This window comes from Miniopterus natalensis, chromosome 2 (assembly GCF_054644295.1).
Source record: "Miniopterus natalensis isolate mMinNat1 chromosome 2, mMinNat1.hap1, whole genome shotgun sequence".
Lineage (NCBI taxonomy): Eukaryota > Metazoa > Chordata > Mammalia > Chiroptera > Miniopteridae > Miniopterus > Miniopterus natalensis.
The window spans coordinates 117,864,758-117,886,972 of NC_142082.1; the positions used below are offsets into that span (position 1 = coordinate 117,864,758).

The following is a 22,215-nucleotide window of genomic DNA, read 5'->3' on the forward strand; positions in this document are numbered from 1 at the left end:
TGAACTTCAAGCAAGAAAAAGTTCAGCAATATGCAAAAGGTCACACAACTAGTAAGAAGTGTGCTACAATTCAAGCTCAGCAGTCTATTATAAGTAGGACTTGTATTTTTATAGATCACTCATATTAAATGACTACTAAAAGTGGATGACATAGTTTGTTTACATGCTGGTCAATATAATGTTTTTATGTATATCGTATTAAAAATAAGAACACATTTTAATATACCATCAAGCAAGAATCTAATGGGAAATAATTTTATTCATATTATGTGAAGTTGCCTTTCAGTTAAGGAAACCAGTATATGCTATACATTAATGTGAAGTTAAAGTGTCTTTGGGAGAGAAATTGAAATAATATTGCAGGAAATAAGGTTCTCATGTCCCTGTCAATCACATACATAAACGATGTAAAGAATAAAGAATATAAGAAAACAAACTACAGGGATTCTGTTATTTTCAATAAATATCTAATCTACTATCATTTATGACTGTTTTCACAAAACATAAAATTTTCTAAAAATTAAAAAGAAAAACCATGCCCTTCCCAAACACTGTCGGTACACCTGAACAAACTGGAAGGGTCTCCCTATAATAAGATTGCCCTCTGTATAGTACTGTCAAAACATACAAATTTTCAAGTAAAGCTATCTTTGCCTCCGGTTTTAAGAAAGGTCTTTAAAAATGGTTGAAATCTGAGATATTCAAAAGGTATTAACAAAGCACACCAGCAGATGAAAAGGGTACTTTTCAAGAACATGCACTGCAGTAACTAAGCTGACACCTACGCAGAACACAGGTGAAACAGGGTGTGGTTTACCTAGTGCCATGTACCTTTAAAACTATGGAAACACTAGAAGACAGTTGCTTGGTTTCTTTTTTTTATTTCATTAATACATAACATGTGGCACCACTACAACATATTAAACACTGAGAATAAAATTGCCACACAGTGAATGAGTATTTTTTGAATGAACTGTTTCACGGTGAAAACAGACAAGCAAAGAATCACAATACACTGTAAGTAAAGCATAACGTGTTCTGGGAACCCACAAAAGCTACACCTTCCCAAGGTGAGAGGTCAGGTGAGGTTCCTAGGGAAGTCAAGAATGCAGGTAATGGAGTTCCAGGCAGATCAAGCTATGAAAACTCAAAGTTACAGAGGACGACATTTTATCTACCCATAGCAATGGCAATGGGCTTCGTGGAAATTAAATCACTATCTTATGTAGGAAGCATTTTGGAAATTGAAAAGCTAAGTCAACTTAAAATTAAGATTATCTTATTAAGAATACTTCTATAATAAATAGTTTGGCAATTCCCTGGGCAAAAATACTTAGTAATCAAAATAAATCAGATAACAATGTTTATAGGTAATTTATAATACCTAAGGCCCAATTACTAACAAAAATATCACGTTCATCTTAAATTGAGATTTTTTTTCTGAATTTTGTTTATTTACCTTTTAACACATGAAGGTACTTTAAAAGTAAGATTTTTTTTCTCCCTCAGCGATAAAATATTATAAATTTTAGATGTTCATCTTTTTACAAGTGAAATTAATTAGCATTTGGTTTGGAGTCATATTTGAACTTTTGCATTAATTCAAATTTCCTAATCGAATTGGCTAATTTATCTAGCAACTCCAATAATGAGATTTTATATAATTTAACTGTGAAATGGCATTACAGTTGCTTTTTCCATGTGTGTTTTTTCCCCCAAGATTTACACTTAGTTTTAGGTTATGCTTATAATAGGACAACTGAAAAAATAATTCTTTCATTGTTATTATGGAATAGAATAATCGATAGCATGTCATACTCATAACACAAATGACCCCAAATCTTGCTTGATAAAATAGGTAACAGGCAAAAATCTCAAGTGACTCTACCAGCAAGTAAATGGAATTAAACTCATAGTCCTTTTTAAAAACAAACACTGTAAATAAAATAAGTTACTACTAATTGAATTAAATGAAGTAACTCCAAGAGTTAGAATAACACAAGAACTTAGGAAGTAAGTGACTAATATGCACTCACACCTGAACACATTAAAAAACAAAACAAACAAACAAAAAACACCAGGACCAATCCGGCACTGGGCTTGGTCTTGTGACTAAACTCTGCCCAATGAGATGAAAGCACAGTGGCCTCTGCACCTTGAAGGAAATGTCCTTGGAGAAGGGGGCCTGCTTTCTCTCACCCTTCTTCTGCGCCGCGGCCTGTAAGGTAGAAGTCCTGTTCTGATGACGGTAGGAGAGCAAACTAAAAGGAGGGCCCAGGAAACTGAGCCCTTCATGAAACTGTCATACACCCCGGGAATACACACAGACCTCTAGACTTCTTTTTCTATAACAGAAAACATAATTGTAACTGGTTTAAGCCAGCAATTTTCAACCTTTTTCATGTCATGGGACAAAAACGAGTTACTAAAATTCTGCCACACATGAAAAAATATATTTTTTGCTGACCTGACAAAAACAAAAAAGGTATAATTTTGATTCACACCGGACAGCTATTATGTTGGCTGATTTTTTTTTTAATAAGGGAAAAGAAGTTCGTCCCCCTGACTAAACAGTCAGGTATTGCATGTTTTAAAAATTCTTGTGGCACACCACTTGCAAATCGCTGGTTTAAGCTCACGTTATTTTGGGTTTCCCATCATTTGCAAACCAACCTCTTCCCAACTGATAAAATCTTGCATACATTGTTTTAACAGAGAATTTTAAGGAAAACTTATTTTAATTACATTTGAATGAATATAAAGTATGAGTTGTCTGGTTTTCAGTGATAGCCCAAACTGGCAATTGGAAAATACAGAAGTGGCAATTTAAAAATTTAATTAAAATTATAAATTTAAGAGTACAATGGGTACACTTACAATGAAACTGGAACTCTTAGGTTAAGCTCCTAGACATCAGAGTGGTCAGAGTTTTCACTTTGCCCAAAAGTGACATTAGTGGTGTTTTTAAGTTTTATTTATTTATGCATTTTAAATATGTTTTTACTGATTTCAGAGAGAGAGGGGAAAAGAGAAGGAGAGACAGAAACATCAATGATGAGAGAGAGTCACTGACTGGCTGCCCCCTGCAAGCCCCCTACTGGGGATCAAGCCCACAACCTGGGCATGTGCCCTGACTGGGAATCTAACTGTACTTCCCGGGTTCATAGGTCAATGCTCAACAACTGAACCATGCCTGACGGGCAGTGTTTTTTATCTCTAAAAAAATTAATCCTCTCAATTCCCAAATAACTACAAAGAGGGAAACTCACAGGAATTATCAAGTGAAACAGAAATAGGTAGGACTGTCATCTCAGAAAAAAGATTCAGTGATATATAAATTATTGCATCTGAGCTCCAAAGAAGATACCAGTGACAAAGTTATACATATTTTCTGGTCTTACCCAGCATTTGCCACCCCAAGAAAATAGACTTTGTATTTGAGGACCAAGCAAAAGAATTCTCTCTACTCACATTTTTTCATTCAAATCATACTTCCTTTCTCCCCCTTTCTTTTTTTAATTAAACTATTTCAATTTAATAGGTAAAAATGACATTTTTACAAAGATGGCAATAGTTGGAAACCACGAATAGAGGAAGTGAATGTAAGTGGTTAATTTTTTACTTAAAACACATAACCTCAACTTATTAAAATAAAATGCATGTGCTACAAAATGCATAATTTAATTGTATACTTATTTTAAACTACTGCTAAGTTATTATATATGATTATTAAATATAATATGTACTGTGAGCAAAATAAAAAGATGTCCTTTCTTTAAAATGTCAAATCCCACTGGAAAGGGCAATGAGCACGCTGTTTTCCCACTCTGTACTTTTTTTGCATGAGGAACAAAGGAAATGGAAATGGAGAAGAGGACAACAACTATGCAACATGAACTAATTTCTAATGTGACATAACTGCCAAGCAGGTTTCAGAAAATACAGTTAAGACTCCTCTTGGGTAGCACTGTTTTGACACAGGCCTGTTTATTTGTTCTTAATTGAATTTTGTTTAGACTTTGACAACCAAATAAAGTAGAATGACATATTATTTCATAAATAATTTTTTTTTATTCTAACCTATCAAATATGGAGTAGGAGGCATCGGATCAAAATGATTTTTTAAATATTTTAAATGCATTAGCAAAAACTTCATCAATTAATACTAGTAGAAAATAAACAAATTGTCGCTCTTTTTTTAAAATTATTTTTTGTTTAGGTTCTAAAGAAATATATTCTTACTATAGTACCAAATCTTCAAAATATGTGAGATCTCAATTAAATGGAGCATTCATTACAAAGATACTTCTCCTGTGTTAGAAATTTACATCTAAATAAGACCTTTCATCCTAGATAAGTCCACTTCTGTTCCAGAGCAAGATGCATCATGATTACTATCTTATGTAATTCTCATAATAAACCCATAAAGGTATAATCCCCATTTTACAAATAAAGAGCTCCAAAATCACAAATCTATGTAGCTAATTATTGTTGGATCTAGGAGTCACAGAACTACACTGTATATTGATATATGCATAATTTGCTTTATACTTGTCTTCTGAATATATAATTAAGGCTATATTTTCCTCTGTGTGTCATAAAATCATAACAGGTGTGAATATACTTTCCTAGTTAAGGAACAGTACTTAATAGGAAGAAAGACACTTAATACTGGATGACTTCATCATAGCAGTTTCCATATTATTTCTTTTCACCCTTACAATTAACAATATGAGATATTATTACTTTTTGCTTTAGAGATAAAAGACATCAGGGAGAGAGGTTAAACAACTTGCCCATGATAACACAGCTGACAAGTCTCGAGATTCAAATTCAGAGATGCCAAGCTTCAGATCACTCTGTCTTCCCATTACCCTACAACTTAACCCTCTCTCTCTTGTTCATATACCCAGTGCTTCTTCATTGTCTATATCAACAAATGTCTCTTTTTCCTTATTTATACATGTTCATCCCAAAACACATCTTGCACTTACTTCAAGCATAGATCAGCTATAGCCCCCAGTGCCAATCAACTTTACCAAGAAATACATAATAACAGATATGCTTGTGTGGTTGCCAGTTTTGTGTGTCAACTTCACATAGAATGACCAGCAACCTGGTTAAACATTATTTCTGTGTGTGTCTGTGAGGATGTTTCTGGAAGAGATTAGCATTTTAGTCAGTAGACTGAGTAAAGCTGATTACCTTCCTCAACGTGGGTAGGTGGACATCATCCACTCTGTGGAGGCCCAATTAGATAAAAAAGGAGAAAGGAGGATTAGCTTTCTGTCTGCACGAGCTGGGGACACTGACCTTCTTGCCTGAGACCTCCTGGTTTTCAGGCTTTCAGACTCACCCTGGAATTTACACCAGCTTCCCAGGCCTTCAAAGGACACCACTGGCCTTCCTGAGCCTTCAGTTTCCAGAGGGCACACTGCAGGACTTCTCAATCTTCATAGTCATGTGAGTCGGTATTTTATCATAAGTCTCTCATTCATATATATACTTTATTGGTTAATTTCTCTAGAGAGCCCTGACTAATATAACTGATAGAGAAATCCTTCAGTTACTCTTGGACTCAAGACCCATTCCTCATGAAAATGTTTCCTAGTGGTATGGGTTTATCCCCACAAAGGGACAGCCAGTAAATAATCAGAAACGGGATAAAATTAACAACCAATAAACTGTTCTGTTTTTCTTATTACATAATTATATTGAGTTTCTAGCCATGTCTTTGCCACAACTCTAGGAGATGTCCTAACCCAATTTTGCAGAGGAGGAATAAAGATTAAGCAATTTGAGCAAAGTCTATCATAGGAACCACACCTGGGAGGTCTGAATCCAAGTCTGTATAATACCCAAGCCCATGTTCTCAAGTATTTGCCTCCATGATTCAAAGATACCACAGAGTTAAATTACTTAAAAAGGAAACTTGTCCCTCTTCCCCCCCTTCCCCCCCAGCCCATAAAAACAAATACTATTCTGGTAGGCCTCTATTTATTTTCTAGGACCACAGTCAAATCTCTTGCAAACATTTCCTTCAGCCTATAAGATAACAGGATGATTTAAAACAAAACCAATTAATAACTGCAAAGCACCTAATACAAAAATTAACTTTAAACCCAGAAAGGCATTTGCTATTTATTCTTTGCCGTTTGCAGGAACTATCCAACATGGATGGTAAATTATTGTGCAGTTTCTTGGAGGAGAAACACCAGATGGATGGTGTGCAATCACTGTGGAGACGCCCCTAAGCTGAGATAAAGGCACAGGCCCAAGCCCGACCTGCTCGGTGAAAGTCGATGCAATCAGACTTGATTTGTTCATTCATTTGTCCGAAATATATTTGAAAGTGCCCTTAAGAGATTTAATTACTAGCAGAAAAGAAAGACAATTTAAAAAGCAGTAACAAAGCTGTATGCAGGGTACTATAATATAGTATGTGGTGTGGAAGACCACAGCAAAAAAACCTGACTTAGACTCATTTGTTCAGGCAGTGTGCGTGTGTGCAGAACATTTGTGAATTCCACAGGAATCCACACACTCAAAAAAAATATTACCAAAAAAATAATTTTTTTTAAAGCTTCAGGGCATGATTCCATCATAGATATGGTTATAATCTGGGTTAGAGGTATTCCCATGGGCACTCTGTGATTTAGTGCAACGTACTCTCTTTAAACATAAATGTTCAACAAAGTGGGTGTTTTCTTTGTCCCTTAGCAGCAGTGCTCTAACAAAAGTGTGCTGTTGAAGCAATAAATTATGAAAGGGGAAAACGTATCATGTATCGCACAGACCAGCAGGGATAGGTGTTAGGTCGTACAAGCAGTTTCTAACTTAAGAACAAGCAAGATGAGTTCCAAAAATGAAAGTCTGAGTCTATCTCCTTTTTGCTTGGAATAGATTTTGCAACCTAGAAACAATTCACTCATAGGCTTATCCTGAAGTACTTGTAGAACAGAAGGAAAACACCACTTATAAGAATGTTCCTAAAACCACCTTTGCAGATTTAATTCTGGTGCTCAGAAGGAATGCCGTTCACCCAACACAAGGGGCAAAGAGAGCAAGGGTCCATTCATAGCAGCAGTCATCACTTACCGGTACCCGCAGTGGGCAGGAGGCAAGTCGGTGCCTAAGGCTGGAAACGGAAAAAAGAGCTGGAGGGGAACCAAAAGACATGTATGGAATGATGGACGGTTGGCAAATGAGGTGCCAAATGAAGAGAAAATTGGTGAATATTTTCAGTAGAATTGGTTTTACTCTCTTTTCCATTCACTGCACCCTTATGTTTTACAACGGTGCTGGCCTAGCCCCAGAGAAAAATTCTAGCTCTGAACACCCTTCTCTCTCCCTCTCTCTCTCTCAGGACAGGGCCTGGAAACTGGCCAGCTTGCTTATCTCTCCTCTCTATCACTTACTGCTTTTGCTTAAAGTTGCACTCTCTTCTCCAACCCTAAGTTTCAGGAGAATGAGTGTACGTTTTGCATCCCAGGTGTGTACCCACCCCTAAATCTGGTCTTTGAGAGTCAGAGATTTTTATAAAGATTTTTACTTCAAATGGGCAAAAGTACAGGGGATACACACACAATCATAAACAAAACAAAACAAAACAAAACAGAAAAAAACAAAGGCTGTTCATAGATTACAAATGGTGTGAGAACCTGGTCTACCTTTAGACTACAGGACAGCTCAGATTACTCCCCTAACCTGGAATTTCTACTGTCTAAGAAAGTGCCTGCTTGTCATTTTCTGAGCCTGCTGACGAGATGGGTTATCCTAACCAGGCTGGATCACGTTATCCTTTGGAAGACTGGAGAGAAATTTCCTCACATTGCTCTCCCTGTTACCCGAACAACAAGATGGGATCATTCCCCCTCTTGCCTTTCATCCAACTCCCATCTACTAGTCATGTCCAAAAAGGGCCGCATGGGGTGAAACAAAAGTGAAGGTGCTATAATTAAAAACAGTGGAGGCACAAAGCAAAAAGGGCATCCTTAGGTGCTCTTAGATTCTGCAGAGGTAAATGGGGACAGAGGGAAAAACAGAAAGTGGGAAGGAAACGTTCTAAAATAGTCCATGATGCACCCCCTTCATACACGAGGAACTGAAGAATTCTATGTATCTAAATTATGGGCAGCATGTATAAATACACATTCAACAAATATTTATGGAGTTTGAAGTGGTAACTAAGCACTGTGCTAGGCACTTGGGGTATATACAAAAAGCTTGCCTTGCCCTAGTCAGTTTGGTTCAGTGGTTAGAGTGTTGGCCCATGGACAGAAGGGTCCTGGGTTCAATTCCGGCCAAGGGCACATACCTCAGTTGCACGCTTGACCCCCGGCCCTGGTCGGGTTCGTGCGGGAGGCAACCAATCGATGTGTCTCTCTCGCATCAATGTTTCTCTCTCTCTCTTTCTTTCCCTTCTACTCTCTCTGAAAAGCAATGGAAAAAATATCCTCAGGTGACGATTAAAATAAAAATTAAAAAAACAACACCTTGCCTTCATGGAGCACACAGGTTAGCAATATACAAAATAAACTATAAATTAGTATTTAATTAATATGACTATATATAGTTAGAAAATTATATTGTTCACTAGAAGGTGATAAGTATGTTTTTAAAAAAGGAATCAAGGAGAGCAGGAATATGAGAGCAGTGGAGGGGCTGTAGCTTAAATAGGGTTCAGCAGGGAATCCTCAAGCAGTTCTTTGAAGCAAAGAACTAAAAGAAAGTGATATAAGATACAATTTAGCCATAGAAACTATTTAATATGTTATTTATATAAATAACATATAAAATAAAAATAAGCAGATGACAAGGTATTAATTTTTTAAATTCACTCTCATCTTAAAATCCAGATGTCCTCAAACTTCAATGCTACTTTAAGCAACTTCATCATACAGGCAAATCACAGATCAGTTTTGTATAAGAGAAGAGATAAATTAAATGGAATACAATATTACTACACTTCCTGGTGTGTCTAGAAAATAATTCGTAAGTCACAGTAATTGGAAATCTGCTGCAGAAGACTGGTTGGAACTACACAAGTAACAAATACACATCTGTTCATTTTTCTCAGGAGCAAAAGAAAAAGAATACTTTCTTTTTCCATAATGCAAAACCTCCGTCTGAGAAAACTGAAGTTAATTTACTTGAAATTCTGCTGCATATCAGCCTATAATTTCCATGTGAGCATAATTTTAGGAACAACAACAAAAAGTGCTTCTCCCCATCTAAGCAACTTTCAATCAGTTATAAACTTAAACCAAACAAAAGGCATTAAAACAGGATATGATTATAAATTTTTTTATAAACCTTTTTATGGGCCTTCTAAATCATGTCCACACATTTACCTACAGTGCTCTGGATGAAAATGACTATAAAATTAAAGGCCATTTTAATATGAGATTTCAGAAAAATGCCTTTCATCATTTTTCCAACATGGAAAATAGTTTAACTCTCTTAACACAGTTAATCTTGAATGAATATTTCTACATGAAAATGCATGACCCACACAATGCCATTTTAAAATTACATTTGTAATAAGAAACCTATAATACAAATGAGTATAAGAATGATTTAATCTTTCTCTTGCTAGGCTCGAATTTCTAAAAGGACTCTGATTTCCCCCAACTTTACTTTAGGTTAGTTAGGGTGGCTAGGACAAGGCTTAACAGTTCCAGCAGGCAACCCTAGACACTAATACTACACTGTGTAGTTTCCATTGTTATAAAAGAAACAAGTGTGAAATAGTAAGTGGTTTAACTTAATTCTATTCCAAAGCATTTGAGTACCAAGGAGGTACCAAGACTTCACTATGTGCTAAAAACAAAGACAAATAATTTACATTCTCAGTCCCCAAAGAGCTCTAATGTGAATTTCATTTCTTTGGTCATTGTGTGCATGCATTTCATAGGGTAAAATTATTCTCTGGCATATCCTGCAGCTTTGTGATGGCGAAATGCTATATTGTACTACACTGAAGAGAAGTGAATAATATATCCAAATTTCTAAACCTGTGATTGATGTCACTATTTTTTTTTTTCCTGTGGGGACAGAAAAGCCCCATAGATATTTAACTTCATAGTATATGATCTTTTGACCATTTTTACCATTCCTACTGTCATATCTATCCATCAGCTTCAATAATATCAAACATCGGAGTTTATTTCCCTCTCCTTGAGCATACCTTATGGTTCCATTTTCTCTACCAAGCTCCTTAAATATAGGTCTTTTTCAGGATGCCATCCATGGTCCTTCTTTCACATATCCTTATACATATTTCATACACACACATACACATACTTTACAATCGGTTTCAAATGACCTACTCAGATAATTACAACTCCAAAAATCTATACCCACTATCTCAGCACGCTCTCATGAGCTGCAGAAACACATTCCGGTTGCCTAGTGGAAGCCCAATAGTTATCTGGAACTTACATAGCTAAAACTGAACAATTTTCCCCAAACCATATTATTAATTTGTTTTTCCAGTGTGACTCCTCTTTTTCTTCTCCTTATTATCTTTTTTCTCCAGGCTGAATTAGGTCTCTTTGTCCGCCTTCTCATAATAAAAGAAGCTTATCTCTTAGAGAAGATGTTACTTTCTTACTTACATGTTTTAAATCCAAACTTCAAGCTACTTCAGGGAAGAAACTACACTCTTTGTCAGCTATTCCCACCTTCTAATACAATGCCTGTCACTCTGAAGGCACTCAATATTTGTTGAATAAATCAGTGAATCTTGGCACGGCCACTCGGGGGAGCCGTAGCCAGCCGACAAGGGCCTGGAGCCGCCTGCCGCCTGCACGGAGCAGCAAACAAACCACTCCTCTTGCGACAAGCAGGCGCGCCCTGCCAGGGGCTCCTAACCCTCAGGGTGTCTCGGCCAGATGTACAGAGTACAACAGAAGACTTAGAGACTCCGCGATGTGCAAAGCCACCAGAGGTCCTTTGCATTTCCACATAAATTTTAGAATCAGACTGCAGTATTGATTGGGACTGAATTGAAATCGATTGCTTTGAAGAGGAATTGATGTCTTATCAACAGAGAAAGCTACTATGATACTGGGAAGGAGCATGAAGATGAAGAACCGAAGAGTGACAATACCATTGTGCATAACCACCAGCAATGCAGGGGAGTTCCAGTTGTTCCGCATGCTTGGTGTTGCAATGAGGAACCAATGGAGGATGTTGAGCATGAGAATAATGTGTGTCTGACATTGTTTTGAAGATTCATGTGCAGGATAGATTAAAGAAGAGAAGTGCCAACAGTCATTTTCACACCTGCTTGGAACACAAGGCTTCCCAGAAAGCCTCATTATGTTCTGCCGGTCCTTTCCCAAGTGCCCTGAGCTGGTCTTGGCCACAGCCTCTTGGGTCTCTTTCCTAGTATAGCAGTGTTGCACCAATTGGAGTTCAGCTCTAAGGAACCATCGAACAAAAAAGTGATAGTTCAGACATATGCTTTGGAACAATTAATTCATCAGGTTATATGGAAAATGGGGAAACATTTGGAGCTGTGCGGACAACTCCGGAATTCATCACAATAATCAAGGATGTTTCATATAAGAGGATGGGAAACAACAGAAGCATTCGAGAACAAGTTTTAGGCATGCTGTGCTATTGCCCACAAACTCTCCAGTGAGGAAATAACCACTGATGCAACAATACTATCTAATCCACAGACCCCACCAAAATTTTGCTCCCTGTATGAATGGTCTTTTTTTCTTTCTGGTCCAGGATAAAACATTGCATTTCCCTTTATTTTATCTCAATCTGAAACAATTCTTCAGCCACTCCCTTTTATGGGTTTGACAGTTTTTCCCCCTAATTTCTACCCATTGTTTACATTTCTGCCTATTCTTTCACATAAAATAAAGTCTTAATTTACTGATAAAATATTTCACCTCCTTAAATCTCTTGTCCAGACTAAATAGTCTTAATTGTTTTAATTGCATCAAATATATTATATTTTCTAAAAATAAATAAATCAGTGAATCCTTTAACACAGGGATTTGCAAATACGCTCATATCTATAAATGTACAAGTCGGTATTAACCAGACTTTAAAGTTGGTCATTATTTATCAGAAATGTGTAAAAACTAGTGGTATTTGACATGGGTGTTACAAAAACTGGGGAGTTTAGAGTGGCAAGAAAAGAGATTTCACCTTGAGAGCTAAACAGTAAAATCAACTCACAATGAATGGGAGAATGGGTGTACAAAATGAACTGTGGAAAGAAGAAAGCTCCAAAACTAGCAAATACGTAGTGTCACTTGTCTGACTATATTAACACAACATTTGAGTACAAAATGTCCAAGTGTGCATGGAAAAGCAAGTGGTGTGACTCTGAAGAAAGCTCTATAAACGGGAATGTACAGAGGCAAATGTCAACAGGATTTATTCCAGCCCTTTCCAGGAAAGGAGGAACTTCAGCCAAGGGATTTGATAGCATCAGGCTTACACTAATTTTATTATAAATTAATACATCCAATACTCCTTAGCGTGAGGCTCTAATAAACCGAATGGTTGCAATACACAGGTAGGCTCACCAAATAACTTGTGATTCCCATCTAGCCTTGACTGGACTTCCAGTCTCTCTAGTGGCAATGAAATATAGTAAAGGAAAAATCCCATGAAAACACTGGCACACAGGGTATTTCTCTTCCATCTGTGTGTTTTTGTTATCTAAGTAGTCTCTCTGGGACTGATTACCTGTAATAACACCAAAAAACTTCCAGCAGAAAATGTTTCATCTTGTGGTGTGTGTTTTTTTCAAATTGACCTGGATGTATTCTAATAGTAGCTTCTCCATAAAATAATTTCTGACTTCCTCTTTACCATCTTGCAGACATCCAGGTTCTTGAATAGCAACTATTTTGACTTCACCTATCTGACATCTTGACAATATAGACTTGGTGAGATTTCTTCAATATAGAACATCATGGCCAAAACTCAAGTATGGATAGCTTAATGCTACATAGACGCACAACCCCGGCCAGGTGGCTCAGTTGGTTGGAGCATTGTTCCATACACCAAAAGGTTGTGGGTTCATTCCTGGTTAAGGCACATACCTAGGTTGTGGGTTCGATCCCTGGTCAGGGCACATGCAGAAAGCAACTGATCAATGTTTCTCTCTCACATTGATGTTTCTCTCTTTCTCAGCCTCTCTTCCTCTCTCTCTAAAAGCAATAAACATATCCTCGTGAGGATTAAAAATAAAATTTAAAAGTTCATATAGCCCTAGCCAGTGTTGGCCCTTGGACTGAAGGTTCCTGGGTTCAATTCCAGCCAAGGGCATGTGGCTCAGTTGCAGGCTCCAACCCCGGCCCCGGTCAGGGCGGGTACAGGAGGTGACCAATTGATGTGTCTCATTCACATCGATGTCTATGTCTGCCTCTCGCTCTTTCTCTCTCCCTCTCTATCCCTGTGCCTTCTACTCTCTCTGAAAAGCAATGGAAACAATATCCTTGGGTGAGGATTAAAAAATTATATACAAAAATGCATATATCTAGTTGATGACATAATTAGGCATAATTTTCCCTAGTTGCATTAGTAATAGCTAATTTTTACCTTCAAAAATATTCTCAATAAAGGCTAGCTTATATTCTTAGCCTGTAGATTTGGTTAATAGTACAGTATGTCTGCAAATAAGAATTGAAAATTACTGTATGGCAAATTTAAATGTTTCTATGAATAGCAGTCAATTGTATAGCCACTTATATATATCTCAAGTACAATTTTAAAAGGCTATTAATATTTTAAGAACCCTGAAACATCTTATTATCCTATATTTAATAAATCAGAATATAATTATATGCTTTATTATTTGCTATTAGTTGCTGTGTAATTTTTTTTTCTGATTAACAAATGGAAATAACCAGAATTTGTTTTGTTGAAATGTCCCTTGGCTGGTTTTCCAGTTAAGTGACATTCATTATTTTTTCTTACTGATTTGAAAAAAAAAAAAGCTTGAGTTCACTGTTTGTAATAAAAAAAAATATGTCCAGGGTTCTGTGGGGAAAATGGAAAGAGAACTCAAGCCATGACACAGATGACATATTCCAGAATCTTTATCCCACATCAGTATGTATACAATGACCATGGTCTCTGTGAGGGAATTTCACTGCTCTTATGTTTTTGGACAGTTACTATTTTCAAAGATATATATGATGGAAAAAAGTTGTAGGATAAATCAATATAAAGAGTCAGATAAGTAAATATGGCCAGTAATACAAGCTGGGAAAGAAGTAAATCACCTAGATAGAATGGGCAGGACATTGGACTGTTGTCCAATAAACTTAAACTTTGTTGATATATTTTCATTCATTAGTTTCTTCACTGACCTATTAATCAAGTAATTTAATAGTTTAATAATTCATTCATTAGTGTATTAATTAACCTTTATAGTGTAACTCATTCATTAGCTTATTCATCAACATATATATTTTTTCAAGCCCATTTGCCTGGTATTGTGCCTGGCACTGGGGATACAGAATGCTACCCAAGCTTCTCCCTGCTTTAAAGAGATTATGCTGTAATTAAGGGGAACAAGGTATCACAAATATTATTTTGACTGAGGCTAAAAAGAGCCAAGTATTACTTGCTGTGTTAAGGTTTGGGAGAGGTATCTATCTCTAAACTCTGAAATAGGAGAGGTATCTAGGGTGGGAACAGATCAGAAGGGGAGAAGATGGCAGAGAATGCTGCAAGCAAAACAAATAGTATGTGCAGAGGCCTCCCAGAATATGAGAGTATGACATAATTGTGAAAACTACAAGAAAGAAGCTTCAACTAAAAATCAGAGCAAAAAAACAAAAACTTGGATCAGGCGTATTTTAAAAAAACAAAATATAAACAATCAGAAAAAAAAGTTTTAAATGTTCGTGCCATGTAAACGACAGGCACCTGCAAGCTGTTCCACCTCATTCCAGGAATCAGTAAAGGGCCAGATAAATTGTGTATCCAGTGCCCTAGTGACTCCAAGCCAATAGAATTTAACCAAAATCTCTCAGCTCCATTTACTTTACATTAGATGCCAAGCACTTCCAGGTACTCCTGTTTGATAACCTCTCCTGAATTCTCTATTTTGGGAGAGCAGTCTGCTTACCTAGTATCCCCTGGACACCCTCCTCCGTCCCTAGCACACATACATACACATACGCACACATCCAGGGAACTTGGTGGGGAACCCTATCCTGAACTCTTGCCATTTGGCCAACAGTTGCTTTCTCTCATTTTCACAAGTCCTCACTTCTCATGGGTTTCTCCTACTGGTTTTCAACAGAGCTCAAAGAAAGGCTCAGCTCTATGCCAGGTAGCACCACTTCCATTCCGTAATCTTTGATACTTTTAACCTTTCAAGAGTTTTCAAAATCTGGCCCTGAATGAACAATTAAATTTATCTTTAGAACTGGATCTGTGGAAACAATTCTGCACCCAGCATTTCCCTCACAGCTGTATCCCCCTAAGTTACTTCCTCCTAGGACAGGATTCTTGGCATCATGAAATATATAAACTTGTTGAAATTTGTGCAAAATTTTAGCTTCATAAAGGAATCTTTACCCAACTCCTTCCCCCATTAAAACCCACTACTGGGCTCTCTCTCTCCCCTAAACTGAAGCTCTCAAAAGGCAGCTGTTACTGGTTAAATTGTCTCTTCAAAAAAAGATATGTTGAAGTTCTAAGCCCCAGTTCCTCAGAATATGAACTTTTTAGGAAACAGGGTCACTGCACATGTAGAATGTCAAATTAACATGGGTGGGCCCCTAATCCAATATGACTGGTAGCCTTATAAGAGGATGTGAAGACAGAGAAACACAGAGAAAATGCTATGTGATGACAAAGACAGATATCAGAGTTTACATAGCTGTAAGCCAAGGAACTCCACAGAATGGCAGCAAACCACAGCAAGAAGCAAGGAAGAATTCCCTACAGGTTTCAGAGTGAGCATGGCCCTGTGGACACTTTCATTTCAGACTTCCAGCCTCCAGAACTGTGACACAATTTTTTATTGCTTTAAGCCACCTAGTTTGTAGTCTTTGTTATGGCAGTCCTAGCAAGCTACAACACAAACCAACCCTAATAAGAATGTGTTTGTTTCTGAAATTGCAAGAAAAAGCAACTCTAGATATCTAATTCAAGAAGTCTGTTTATAACGTCAACTTGTTTAGTGATAATGAACAAAATATATTTACACAATTCAAAAAACATGGTTATCTAATACTCATTACCAATCATATAGCTCACATTGATAAATGGGATCTTCTCTGCTGATATGGATTTTGTAATTCATTTATAAACTCAACAAATACAGTGAGAACTCTAAGTATGGAAGATACAATAATCAATAAGGAATTGCAACCACCTCGGCAAGCTGAATACGAATGGAAATGACATTCTGCTTCAATATTAACTTTAGACAGCTCTTCTTTATGTTGCACAAATATTTATTTATTCCTAATTTATGTAAGGCAGATGTTGATTAAAAGGCTTTGTGGCATTTCTAGAGATGATCATATATTTTTCCTCTTCTGACCTTTTAATATAAATAGAGTAACTAGATGGTAATGTTGAATACTCTCCCATAAATCTAAAAGTAAATGCTATCTGATAGCAGTGTTTTAATTTTTAATATGTTGCTGCATCCACTACATTAATTTTAAGACATGTCAACATTTATATTAATAAGTCTAATTGGCCTGTTGTTCTGTTATTTTGTTCTTGCTTATTTGCTTTTTGTTTTGCTTTGGGTTTTTTGGGAGGGTAGGGAATTGTTGTTATTCTCTTTTTAGTTTTGGTGTTAAATATAGTCAGACCTTTTGCTACCAGTTTTATCTAGTTTCAGAAAAATAAATGAAAAGTGTAACTAGGTGCAAAAAATATCACTTCATCAAAGGTTTGACAGAATTCATGAAATGCCTTAACTTGGTTCCCAGTGGAAAATATTCTTTAATGTGGTTTTCAAATTTTTCTAAGGTTTTTTTTAATTCGAATTGCCTACCTCTTCTCGTGCCAATGTTGGCCATATATATTTTCCCAGAAAAGCATTAATCTACAGATTTTATATACATCTAAGATTTCCATATATTTAACTAACATTTTGCTATTTTAAGTTCCATATATCCAGCTGTAGCCCCTTTCTGATTTTCAACACTGTATATTTGAGGTTTTCTATTTTGTCCCATATTACCACCGACAGAAACTGTTGATCTTTTAAAGAACAAGTTCTCATATTCTACTTATTACATTTTTTCTTTTACTTCTTTTAAATTTGTTGGTTTATTTTATTGCTCCTTTCCTAGCTTCTCAGATTTGATAATTACTTAGATTCTTGTAGCAGAGAACAGAAATGGCAAATAACTTAAGGTGGTAAAAACCTTTATTATCCACAGAAAGGATCCCCTCTATTATAATCAAGAACTCATTAAATCACATTATACAGGGGTGTGCAAAGCACGTAAAAAAGAGTTTATTCTTGAATTATTATTTATTTTTTATTGTATTGTTTTCCATATGAACAACTGTAAGCCTACATTTGCCCAACCCTATATTTATTATCTGCATTCTGAAATCTAATCCCTAATGAAATATTAAATGTTCTATTGAATTACCTATTTGAATATCATTTGGAACAGAGTGACTGGGACAAATCTATAACAACAATGAAAGAACATCAACTGAGTATTTTTCAGCCTAGAAATCAATTCTAGTTCAGATGTCAGTGAGCGGTGCAGTTACAAGGTTGAATTCAAGCTGACTATGTATTTGTAAAATTTGACACTGGAAATACTGAGCAATGGTCCACTTGCTTTGTCTCTTAAAATTTACTATACTTGAAAATAAAAACCAACATCATAATGCATATCTATTAAACATGGTCTTTAGAAAATCGTGTGAAGTATTGGATTTTAATAAATTGGGCAATATGAATAAAAGGCTGAATATAAGGCTGTGCAGTAAGTGTACTACATCTGTTGCTATTAAGAGAATTTAGTTTTAAATCTATATTATGTGACTATTATCTGTAAGCATGGGTTAAAGTGCTATCAAAAGTTTATAATTAATGCCCGGCCAGGTGTGGCTCAACGGCTGAGCATCAACCTAGGATCCAGGCGATCGGGGTTCGATTCCCGGTCAGGGCACATGCCAGGGTTGCGGGCTCAATCAATGACTCTCTCATCATTGATGTTTCTATCTCTCTCTCTCCCTCTCCTTTCCTCTCTCTGAAATCAATAAAGATATATTTTTAAAAAAAAGTTTATAATTAATGAATTTATTTATTAATTTATTTTAAAGAAATATATATTTTTAAATGATTTTTAGAGAGAGAGGAAGGGAGAGAAAGAGAAACATCGATGTGAGAACAAAACATCAATCGGCTGCCTCCTGCATACCCCCTACTGGGGATCAAGCCTCCAACTCAGGTATGTGCCTGACCACAAATCAAACCTCGAACAAACCACCTTGCAGTGCAGGAGACGACACTCAACCAACTGAGCCACACCAGCCAGGGTGAATTTAGACAATTAAAAAGGCTTTTTGCAGCAATTTCTTCTTGAAAGCAACTCTCAGCTCAGCTGTACAAACCCACTGATGATCTTTCTAACAAAATTCTACAGCATTTCAGTAAGTGCAGTAACCAACAGAAAAAAATTAACTTATACTCACTATTAGATTTAATTCCAAGTATTTTATTTCTATGTGTAAAGTTTATTTGAATTAAAAATTTTTTTCTGAATTTGAAAGATATATATTGAGGGGTTTTTCCACATCCTTCATTTATTCTGCAGAAATATGGTGGTATGGATATAGAGTTAATACATCTTAAGTTCAAATGCCAACTCCTCAACTATTTGTGTGACCTTAGAGAAATTGCCTGCTTTTCATTTTCCTCATTTTGCACATGCAAGTAATTCAAGTAACTGCTATCAAGAAAAAAATAATATTATTCCATCAATTTATAAACAGGAAATATAATAATTTATATGCATCTCTCATATATAACCATATTCATCCTGCAAAAAACTGTCCTCAGAGTTTGAAAATATTATAAGGCATGTTGCCTAGCATCAGAGATAACCAAATATCATTTATACTATTACTTACTTAATATTTTTCCAAATCATTTTTCCTCTATCATCACATAGAACAGTATTTAGATGTGCTTTTAAATGTGCTAGTCATATTTTTTAAATTTAAACATAAAATTAAATATACAAGGATGAATTTAAGGATTGTCTCCGACCTCTGGCTGCGAGTGGTGCTGTACCTCACTTTAGGAATGATTTCTTTGGAGTTACATAATGGTAGGTATCTCTAGATTATTTCCATAATAAACATTTCTAACAGTATAAAAATTTTTAAATAATTTACAAAGCAATTTTATAAACACTGAATGAGTTCAAAAAAATCAGGTTACCGATTAAAAGTTAAGTACAGGGTCTAGCAAAGCTTATAATTCCCAAAAGCCTCTAAAATACATTAGTGAATATGAGTATTTCATGTAACTAATATATATTCATTAGTTTCAGGCTTTGGCCATAAAGCATCTTTAAGAGACATAACTGTAACTGATGATATAAAAAGTGATTAAAACCTGCTCCGACCACAAAGGAGCATCATCAGGTTAAGTTTACTTACCGGTAAGACTGAGTAAAGCAAATTCGCTTTCTTTCAGGATTTGATATAGAACAAAGAGCAATTTCTACACATCAGAGAGAATTACATAATAAAAATAGCATATACATCTCAAAAGAAAAAATAAATTTTCAAATATTCTCTAAACTATCTTTGAGAAAACTGTTTCTTTTCCTACCTATGTAAATAAATAGAAAAGAAAAAGGTTGTTCCTGAGGACAAATGATACCACATATATTTATAATATTATGGATTATAAAAGACCTATCTCGTTGCATTTTATTGATATTTGATTTAAAAAATCATTGAAAAATTCCCTATTTTGAAATATAATTACTGAGTATCAGATTTCTCTAAACCACATGGGTGACATGATCTAATACACTGAAGTCACTGAAAGCATTTCTTGTGGAATTTACACCTTTCCCTTTGAGCTAACAGTTAAATGTAGGTTTAAAAAAAGTCATATTAGTAAAAAAATTTGGAGCTACCTATGGCACTTATGACATATCTGATTTTCCTATAATTAGTGGGGGGGGGGGGGCTGATCTTGTTAACAATCATTTCTCCAACAAGGACTTTCCATTAGGGTTTGGGGAGGTATATATATATGCTTTCATAGTTTATGTATGTATACAGACTGGGAGTTTTATTAGCTGCAACTTCTAGATTAACATAAATTGAATTTAGCTAATAGAATAAATTTCTCTTCTCAGAAAAGAATAAGCTTGGATAGACACATTTCCTTTCTTTTTCGACCTTTGCCCAAAAGGCATCAACTGTGGATAAGAGAGAGAAAAACAAGTTCGACAAACAGGTACTGGTTGGTCAGCTTTCTCCCCCAAAATGTATGAGGCATGAGCACCAGAAGAAAACTCACATCCCATATTGCAAGGCAAGAGGCCGCCTTTGACAACATTATTTTCAGATACAAAAAAAAAGGAACATTTGTGTAAATTTATCAAACTGATAAGGTTTTTCTCATGAAATAAAAATTCTATTAATCAATAATTTAGTAACATCGCATTATTTAGACGAAAAGAATATGTGGAAAAAGACTTTGTAAGAGTATCTAGATATGTTCATTCAAGTAAAAAAAAAAAAAAAAGATGTAAACTCAATTTCAGGGAAAGGATGGTGATATATTTGGTGAAGCATGAAACTCCGCAGAGATCATCGGGGGTTGTGCAAACTGGAGAGGATGTGCTGCATCCGAAGGCATTCCAGGTAAAAAAAGAGAAAATTAAATCTGTGTAGGTCAACACAAAACACGTGCTGCCTTAATTTAGACCACAGGCCATGAGACTGAGATCCCAGTGTTAAAGTCTAGGAGGTTAAAAACAAGTTAAATATATAAACAGGAAATTAAACTGAGCTCACCCTGTCTGCTTTCCGTTAAATATCTAAAAAAAAATTCATTTATTTTACTTTTACATTTTTATCTGTGCTTTCAGATTTAGACAGTACAAAAGATTTAGACGTAACCAGGGCATAAATACATACTAAAAGTTAAACCTGGCAGATTAGCTTGATACTGACAATATCACATAGCATTCATTAAACACAGCGGGAGACATCTTATTTCGTCTGGTCCCTTCCAGCAGGGAATTGGTCCCCACTGGTCCCCTCCCCTCCCCTCCCATTCCATTCCATTCCAACTTTGGTGGCACTGTCAACAGAGATATCTTACAGCCTCTGCCACACAGCCCAGTGTTTTATCCAAGAGAGGACACATAACCCCAGGAAGATCAATCAAGGCCTTTTTCCAGGATTAATAGAGACACCAAGACAATTCCTTCTGAGATTGAGGAGTCGGGATGATATATGCATAAAGGGACAGGAATCACCTTTCCCACTGATACAGAGTTCCACAGAGAATGAAGTGAACCCAGAGAAACCAGAGCCACAAATTGAAGACAAATTCTTACAACATAATAAAGCAGTTGGATCTAACTGTGCCACATCTAGTTAACTCCGGGGATTTTCAGTTATGGGAGTTAATAAAATCTCTTCTGTGTTTAAGCAAGGTTAGACTAGGTTTCCATTCCTTACAAACAAAAGACTGTCATAAATATAAGAGACCAAACAAAGGATTTTGGTTAATGCATTTATCCACTCACATCTCACCGTACCCCCTAGGGACTTTTCATTCAAAGAACTGAACCAGTTTTTCCCCTAGGGATCTTTCTAACCCAGCGTACATAAATATTCTTCATTATCCAATTATCCCAACCTAATTACTAGTACCTCTGAAGAGGGGCGAATAAAAGAAGAGCCATTATCTTGTTCACTAACTCCCCACATTTAACACATGTCCTGCATATACTTGGAAGCAATTTTTTAATAGAGAATAACATCTATTATTACTCATAATCAAGATATCAATTATATAAAGTATCAAACATAGCAGGTTTATCTTACAAACCCATCTAAGTATTCATGGAACACACTTTAAAAAAAACTAAAAGCATTTTAAGCAATTTTTGTTACATGGCATAGTACTTCAAAAAAAATGCAGCCGTGCCATATCAATACACGTGAATATCGATGAGATGGCCCGTAACAAAGAAT

The 22,215-nt window shown here is 35.9% G+C and overlaps 1 protein-coding gene across 3 annotated transcripts in view; it reads right to left on the bottom strand.

Annotated features, from left to right (window-relative positions):
- Positions 1-22,215, bottom strand: part of TMTC2 (transmembrane O-mannosyltransferase targeting cadherins 2) — a 374,536-nt gene that overhangs the window by 137,368 nt on the left and 214,953 nt on the right. The gene's annotated exons all lie outside the window — the stretch shown is intronic.